The sequence below is a fragment of the Bos javanicus genome, chromosome 1 (genome assembly GCF_032452875.1).
Source record: "Bos javanicus breed banteng chromosome 1, ARS-OSU_banteng_1.0, whole genome shotgun sequence".
NCBI lineage: Eukaryota > Metazoa > Chordata > Mammalia > Artiodactyla > Bovidae > Bos > Bos javanicus.
Genome location: NC_083868.1, coordinates 1547641 through 1555665, shown reverse-complemented (window position 1 = coordinate 1555665; position 8025 = coordinate 1547641). Strand labels below are relative to the sequence as shown.

Genomic DNA, 8025 nt, shown 5'->3' with positions numbered 1-8025 from the left:
TGTCAGACACAGCATCTCTGCACACGGCCCTCAGCCGCCATCTTGAGTTGAGGTGTCATGGGCTGTGCTTCTGCACACAGCCCACCATATTGAAGCATTGGGGGCAGCCTTTTGAAACCAGGAACTCTGGTCTGAAGGGTCAGGCTCCAGGCATTTACCTTATGAGCAAGTGACACTAGACTTTTGTATGGGGGGAGGAAAAAGATTAAGACTTTATTTTATTATCCAGATCCTATTTGCATTTCCTGGGACTTGTTCATGGACTTTGCCAAGGACATTATTATTCCTCTTCACAGGTGTGCAAAGAGTGGGTGAGGTTCAGGGACATCTGTAAAGCCATGCAGTCACTCAGTGGCTGGTCCAGGGTAAAAATCAGTATTCCTGTTTCTTTTCTTTCCCTTTTTAAAACAACAAATTTATTGTAATATCATTTACGTATCACAAATTCACCCATTTAAAGTGCATACATTCCATGGTTTTAGTATACTTACAGAGTTATGTAACTACCACAACAATCTAAGTTTAGAATATTTTCATCACTCCAAAAAGAAATTCCATAGCCATTATCAGTTGAGTTCTGTCTCCCCTCCTCTCCTAGCAACTGGCAAACATTATTTTCTGTCTCTGTTGACTTGCCCCTGCTAGATATCTCATTTAAATGGAATCATACAACATTTGTCCTTTTGTGCCTGGCTTCTTTGATTTAGCATAATGTTTTCAAGGTTCATCCACAATGTATCATGAATCAGTACTTCATTTTTATGGTGAAATAATATTACATTGGATTCATGTTTCTAAGTCAGCATGAATCTAGAGCACCCAGCACCCTCTACACTGTTTCATAGCATCACTCAGTTCTGCACCTCTTTATGAAGATTTATGCACCACCTCCCTTCTCTTTGGGACCCAATGGGAAGGACGTGACTCAACCGTCAGGGGGTTTTATTTTATTTATCACCTTGAGCATCTCAAACAACCTCTGTGTCCCAGAAGCTCAAGCATCTGTCAAAGGTGATGGCTGTGCTCTTGTACCCACTCCACTGGACTCTGAGAGGATGAAAAGATATGTTGATGTGATGCTTTTTGAAAATTAAGTTGCCAGAGGAATTGCAGGCCATCATCAAAAATAAAAATGTCTGCTTAAACTGGGTGCTGGAGAAGTTGGTGAATGAAACGATCTCTGTGCATGCATTTGGATGCAGAGGGCATCAAGGAATTCATACAGATGTCTCTGTGAGTTGTGCCAACTAGTCTAGAGACCTTTCCAGCACTAGGCAAAAGAGATCAGCCTTAAGATGTAAAACTATGAAGTCCAGCCCCATCTGTCCATCTTTCTGACATTGAAAAGGCATCAGCTTGTCCATCCAGTTCCTGCTGAATCAGAAATGCCTGTTCTCATGTTGCAGGGTCACGTGACTGTTGTGGTCCCTTACCTGAGAGTCTGAGAATTGAGATGGCTGGGATGAATAGAGGTGTGAGGCAGAAGAGACTCTGGGGGGACGAATCTCATCCACTGAAGTATTTGTGTTATTCTTTTGAGAATAGGAGCAAATCAGACTGAGCCCAAGCACTGAGTCGCAGTAACAGGTTTATGAGACAGAGATAGATTTTTTTTCCCTTGGTTTTTGTTTGTTTGTATTTTGTTTTTGCAAACTGCTAATGTTCCTTGCATTTTCAAGGGCAGGGCCTTCTCCAAGTTCTTCATCCAGAATTAAGCCATTCGTTCTCCCTCAGGGGAGGTTGGGAAAGAATCAGACCTGTTATGTCAAGAGGCAAAGAGAAACCAGTTTCTGACATCCAAGTAGGGTTTTACAGCAAGACAACAGTCTTGAAAACCAGACTTGGTAGAGAGAGAGAGGACTTTCAAACTTCCTAAATGTATCAAGAACCCACACTGGAGGATGCATATCCTGAAAAATTTCCACAGTTACTGAAGAGGTGGACTTTGTCCAGGGACAGCTAGACTTGGAGGCTCCCTGTTGCAGGGTTGGAGAAAGATCTGAGACATGGAATGAAGAGCCTGAGCCCACCCTACAAAAGAACTGAGAAGGTAGAAGGCTGGGTTAGGTATCAGGGATCTCGCTCACACACTTTTATACCATGGGGCTACCAGAAACATCCAGACAGGCATGGGAAGCCCAAGACCTCAAGACTAGTGGCATGTTTCCCTGTGTATATTAAAGGGAGGCTCAGCCCTTTGGGAGAAACTCTGCTCTTGGCTGCTTCCAAATGGCATGGAAGCCTGGTGGAGGGCTGACTGCAGCAGGGGAGGTAAGAGACCAAACCCCAGTCCAAATACCCCTTCTCACAGTCACAACCCCAGAGTTAGTGGGGACTATTGGGTAAATGAGTGAAATAAACTGTATTTCACTCTCAATGAGCTGTCGAGGCCCCTTACCTGAGAGTCTGAGAATTGAGAAAGCTGGGATGAGTAGAGCCGTGAGGCCAAGCAGACTCTGGGCGGGACGATTCTCATCCACTTATGTATTTGTGTTACTCTTCTGAGATTGTTTCACAAGCTGCCCCTGTGCCAGGCTGGGGAAGACATCAACTCAGTGGGTCAGAGGGAGAACCAGGGACTGACCAGCTGAAAACAGTTGTCTTCAGCTACAATGTGGAATGGGCCCTCAGAAATGCCTGGGTGCCCTTGGAGGGACAGGCAGAGCCAGGCATAATATCTGGCTCAGGGAGCTTTCCAGTAGGGAGGCTCAGAGATGCCAGGTCTCTTTGGAGTCATGTAATTCCTATCTTTCCTCCAAATACTTAGCTGCCATATAGGAAAGTAGAAGAGCAGCAGGGGAGGGAATATGAGCTGTCCTAAAGAGACTGTTAAGACCAGCCTTATAGGGAATTGAACTTTGAATAAACTGACTGAATGTTTACATTGAAAGGAGACCGTTTAAATTGGAAAAGTCCGAACTATTGTTAATTGGCCAGTCTTCATTGAACAGGGTGTGGGCTCATGAGGAATATCAGATGAAGTGATAGAGAAAATAAAGAACCCTTTCTTTGAGCCTCTGGGTTGTAATGTGAGTAAATGCGTGGCCTTGATGTATTTGCCTTCCGTTCCCGTTCTCCTCTAGCAAATATTTCTGAGACCCCACCCTCCTGCAAGCTTCTCTGAACACTGGCAAAACTACCTGACTGTAGTTTCTTCCAGTCTTGGTTAGTGCTATCCCAGGCTAAGGTGAAATTGGTGGGTTACTATGTTCTATTTGAGGTTTCCATTCTCTCCAAGCTGTCAAAGATTAGCAAGGGTGTCTGAAATTCTTCCTCTTATTCTTCAATATTCATATTTCCTCCTCCCTTTCCTCCTCCATAGAAGGAAGTTTTAAGACCCCATCACCACCATTCTGCCTTGGGCTCATAGACAAGGAAGGCCTGTGAGTAATGTCTTCTGCCTGCCTTTTAGCAGCGTCTTCCCGGTGGGTTTGGTTAAGACTCAGGAGATTTGAATTTCCATCTTTTTACCAGCTGAAGACAATCTTCTGCCTTGCTGGTCCGTGAAATGTGTCCTTCTGTTATCTCCTGTTTCTTGCGCTTTGTTTCCTGTGAGGCACTTCCTGCTCTCCCCTCAGCACTTCCTGTTCCCCTGCAGCACTTCCTTCTCCGTTCAGCTCTTCCTCCCGGCAGGTCTGCCATTCTTTTCTGTCCCACTCCACACAGCTGGGTGGGTGGTTGGACCAGGGGCCCCAGGGTGGCGTGGGCATCTCTTTTAAGCATATCAGGAGTTTGGTGGCCTCTGGGTTTGGGCTATGGCTCTAAGATTATGTGGGGGGAAATCAGTTATTCTCCATCCAAGTATGCTGTTTATTTCCTTCTTTGCAGTTATCATGAGATGTAATTTTGTTGTTTGTTTCTTTGCTTACTTATTTCCTGTGTAAGCTCTATGTGGGCAGAGGGTCCTGTGTGCCCACTTTGGCTGTTTTGCCCCATGACAGAACAGTGCCAGTAATACAGTGGCTACTGGATAAATACTATTGAATGACTGTATTGAGAGATGGAGAGACTGAAACGGGTATTAGGAAGTGGAGTGGGGGAGACGTTGGTGGTAAAGACTTAAGACTGAAAGTGAGAAAATCTGAGGCAGCTCATGCCGTGTAGCTGGACATTGCTACTTACTAGCTATGTTACCGATTCTAGGGCAAATTCCTTCTTCATGCCCCAGGAAAAAGGATAAGCCTTCTATTGAATATATCTTTTATAACACCTAATAGACATACAAAAATGCATATGAAGTAATTATTGGACATTCTGTATTCAGTGGTACATTTGTTACAATTGGTGAACCTGCATTGAAAATAGGTAGGATTTTTATTGCACTATTTGTATCTGCCATTTGAGGCAGGCTTCACTGCTGAGGAACTGCTTGCTGACGGGAGGGCCTGATCAAGGAGCAGCTGCAAGGACCAGGCAGAGTCACATCACTCAGAGGCTGTGAATTCAAGAGGCAGGCATGTGGGCGTCTCGTCCATATCCCAGCCTGGCTGGCACTACTTGGGAGACTGTGATTTCAAGGAGCCAACATGGCATCATTCTTCAATGGAACTGCAATGTTAGAAGGCTGTGTCACTTCCACCTTCTTCCAGCGCTAGTGCTTGAGTGACAGTGGGGAGGAAAGCCACGGGAAAGGGGCGGCCCAGCCTGTCCCACTATGCCAACAGGTGTCTGGGGTAAGGAGGAGAGGCCAGTGGGCCTTCCACTCACGTGCTTGATGTACCGGGTTTGCATATAAGATTCTGTTAGAAGTTTTAAAGTTTTGAAGCCACAGACTTAACGTAATCTCTAAAATTCCTTTCCATTTTTGATGTTGTCAAGTATCAGCATTCAGAGACAGAGTAACCTTTCTGAAGAATTACTCTAATGAAAATATTATGTGTACCACAATGTTCATCACAGCACTGTTTATAATAGCCAGGACATGGAAGCATCCTAGATGTCCACCAGCAGACAAATGGATACATATACACAATGGAGTATTACTCAGCCATTAAAAAGAATACATTTGAATCCGTTCTAATGAAGTGGATGAAACTGGAGCCTATTATACAGAGTGAAGTAAGCCAGAAAGGAAAACACCAATATAGTATACTAACACATATATATGGAATTTAGAAAGATGGTAACGATAACCCTTTTGCGAGATAGCAAAAGAGACACAGATGTATAGAACAGTCTTTTGGACTCTGAGGGTGAGGGTGGGATGATTTGGGAGAATGGCATTGAAACATGTATATTATCATATGTGAAATGAATTGCCAGTCTAGGTTCAATGCAGCATACAGGGTGCTCGGGGCTGGTGCACTGGGATGACCCAGAGGGATGGTATGGGGAGGGAGGTGGGAGGGGGGTTCAGGATGGGGAACACGTGTACACCTGTGACAGATTCATGTTGATGTATGGCAAAACCAATACAATATTGTAAAGTAATTAGCCTCCAATTAAAATACATAAATTTATATTAAAAATAAATAAAAATAAACGAAATTCACAGTAGAATTTCTTTATAAAATAAAAAATGAAAGTGGTGCTACAACCAAAAAAAAAAAAAAGTACTATTTAGGGCTGGTAACAGGCATTTGTGACTCCCCTTGTGGCTCAGATGGTACAGAATCTGCCTGCAGTGCAAGAGACTCGTGTTTGATCCCTGCATCAGGAAGATCCCCCTGGAGAAAGGAATGGCTATCTATGCCAGTAATCTTGCCTGGAGAATTCCATGGACAGAAGGGCCTGGTGGGCTACAGTCCATAGGGTCACAAAGAGTCAGACATGACTGAGCAACTAACACAAAAACAGAACAACAGCCATTTTGCCCTATAAACCCCTAAATAGTTTTCTTACTGAATTACTTTTCTGTTTCCCACAAAACTGCATCTTTGGTGCTGAGGAGGCCATGCTCCCAGGGTTGGCTAAACCAGGGAATGAAACAGCCTGCCTACCCTTTCACCCTCCTAAGTCTTGGCAAGGCTTCCAGAAAGGTCCAGGGTCATTTCTTGCAGTAGCTGCCCACCACACGCTCTCACAGCAGTTGGAAGAGCTCTACAGTATACAGGTGAGGAAAAACTTACGTTCTGAATCACTTGAAAGCTTGCAGGTCTCCAAGGAATGACAAGGAAGAACAGTTTGGATTTAGCATTGAGGCCTGGATTAAAGGTACAATTTGTTACCGCACCCGTATTCCATGGTGTTGCCATGGATGCTAAGCCAAAGAGTCACAGGTGTAGGATTTTGATTGTTTTTTTCCTGGTAAAATAGAATTCCCCTTTGAATTATGTACATTTACACACATGAAGCTTTCTAAACAAAGCCTGTGCCCTGCAGCTCAATAATTATTAGGCATATATTCTCCAGCCTGAAGATATGGTTTCGCCTGGAGTGACAAAGTGTAATGGCAGGCTGGCAAAATTCCATGTTTATTTGCAAGATTGGGTTAAAATGATTCCCCAGGTATCGGAATCTGACAAGCCTGAAACCCTTCCTCCGTAGGCAACTTATGTTCCCCTTGGTATAACAAATGGGAGACGGAATACATATTTTCCTGTATTGATGAATTTATGTGGGGCAGGAGTTGCTGAGCAGTAGAATGAGTTTAAAACCCAGTCCTCAAGCAAATATTTTAGAAAGGGCCCCTTGCCCTCATTTCATGTCCAAATATCCTCAGCAACAATTCTACCCTATCTCCTGCCAGAACTCGGGGGCTGCCTGGGAGATGTGCCCCTTGGGGGTATTTGCCAGCAAGCAGTTGTCTTGACTGGGCGGCAAGGATACCACAGCCCCTCCATGTCGCCAGCTCCGGTGGAGACAGACGGGCCTGTCTTCTGCCTCCGGGACTCCTGGGTCTCGGCCAGATGCTGGGGTGAGCTGGGGTGCGAGGGCAGGGTGGAGTGAGACTGCTTGGGGCTGGAAGATGGATGGTTTCATCAGTTTGACAGGGGAGGAGGGCGATGGGCGGCAGGACTTGCAAAACATCACATCTTGGCAAAAATACTTTGAAAAACAGGAGATTCCTGGAAAGCAATAATGCTGACAGCGGAGAGCACGTTCAGGGCCTGCCAAAAAGTGGAGTGTGGAGCTTTGGTTTAGATGCCGAAGAGGTGCTGAGTCCGGGAGCAGGCTGGATTCTGCCCCTGTCTACAGGCCCACTTCGGCCACAGGCGCTGCCGTCAGCTCCCTGTCCTTTTTGGAAATCGGAGGGTTCACACAGCATGTGCGCATTTACATTCGGAGAACTTGCCTCTGCTCTGAGCAGAGCAAGAGCCTGCCTCCTTCTCCCAGAGCTGAGCCTGGCCACCTCCTACCTGAATCTGGTCCTTGTTCAGACCATACCCCCACTTCGGGGGCCTCCCTCCTCTCTGCTCTCAGCCTGTTGGCTTCTCCCTCCCAGGCTCAGCTCCAGCACCATCTCCCCCCCAGCTTCTCTAGCCCCCCTTCTCTGACTGTGCCACACACTTCTCCATCCTGCCTTCCTTGCTCTCAAATAACAATGCCTCTGTGCGAATGAATGTTGGTGTCTTTTTTCCCTTTTAAAGTAGATTTCCCCAAGTGTTTGAGCTCATCCCTCATGAAGATCTACACGGTTCCCTTGAAACTGTGGCCTGAAGTCTCCAACAGACTCTGGCCAGTGACTTGGCCCCATCTGCATCTGGGGTCTCTGGCTGGGGGCCTCCTCCATCCTGTGAGATCACAGGGCCAGCTGGACCTTGTGCTGGGGTTCCCAACAGCAACCCGAGCAACACAGGCACTAAGGTGAAGTCTGTTGCCTGGAGTGTATGTGGATCTTTGGTGAAAGAATCTTCTCTAAGATAGATGGGTGGGGAGGGGATACAAGTCAGAGCATCTGATTCAGTTGATCTGATTCAGTTAAAGGCACTTGGTGACCTCTGAGGACCCAGGGAGATGCACGTCTAAGCAGATGAGGACAGGGACCCACAGTTATTAGTTTCAAACTCTTCTTCCAATGACCTTAGTACCCGAACTGTGAGCCAGAAGCCAGTGACTTTGCTGGACTTTCCTTCCTCTCCGACT

General features: G+C 46.0%; 1 long non-coding RNA gene across 1 annotated transcript; it reads right to left on the bottom strand.

Moving 5' to 3' along the window:
* Window positions 1-987: 987 nt before the first annotated feature.
* On the bottom strand, window positions 988-3889 carry LOC133239240 (uncharacterized). The gene is made up of 3 exons (XR_009733814.1): window positions 3141-3889; window positions 2399-2535; window positions 988-1757 (listed from the first exon to the last, which is right to left on the bottom strand). It is a non-coding gene; the product is annotated as an uncharacterized LOC133239240 (long non-coding RNA).
* Between the last annotated feature and the right edge of the window lie 4136 nt (window positions 3890-8025).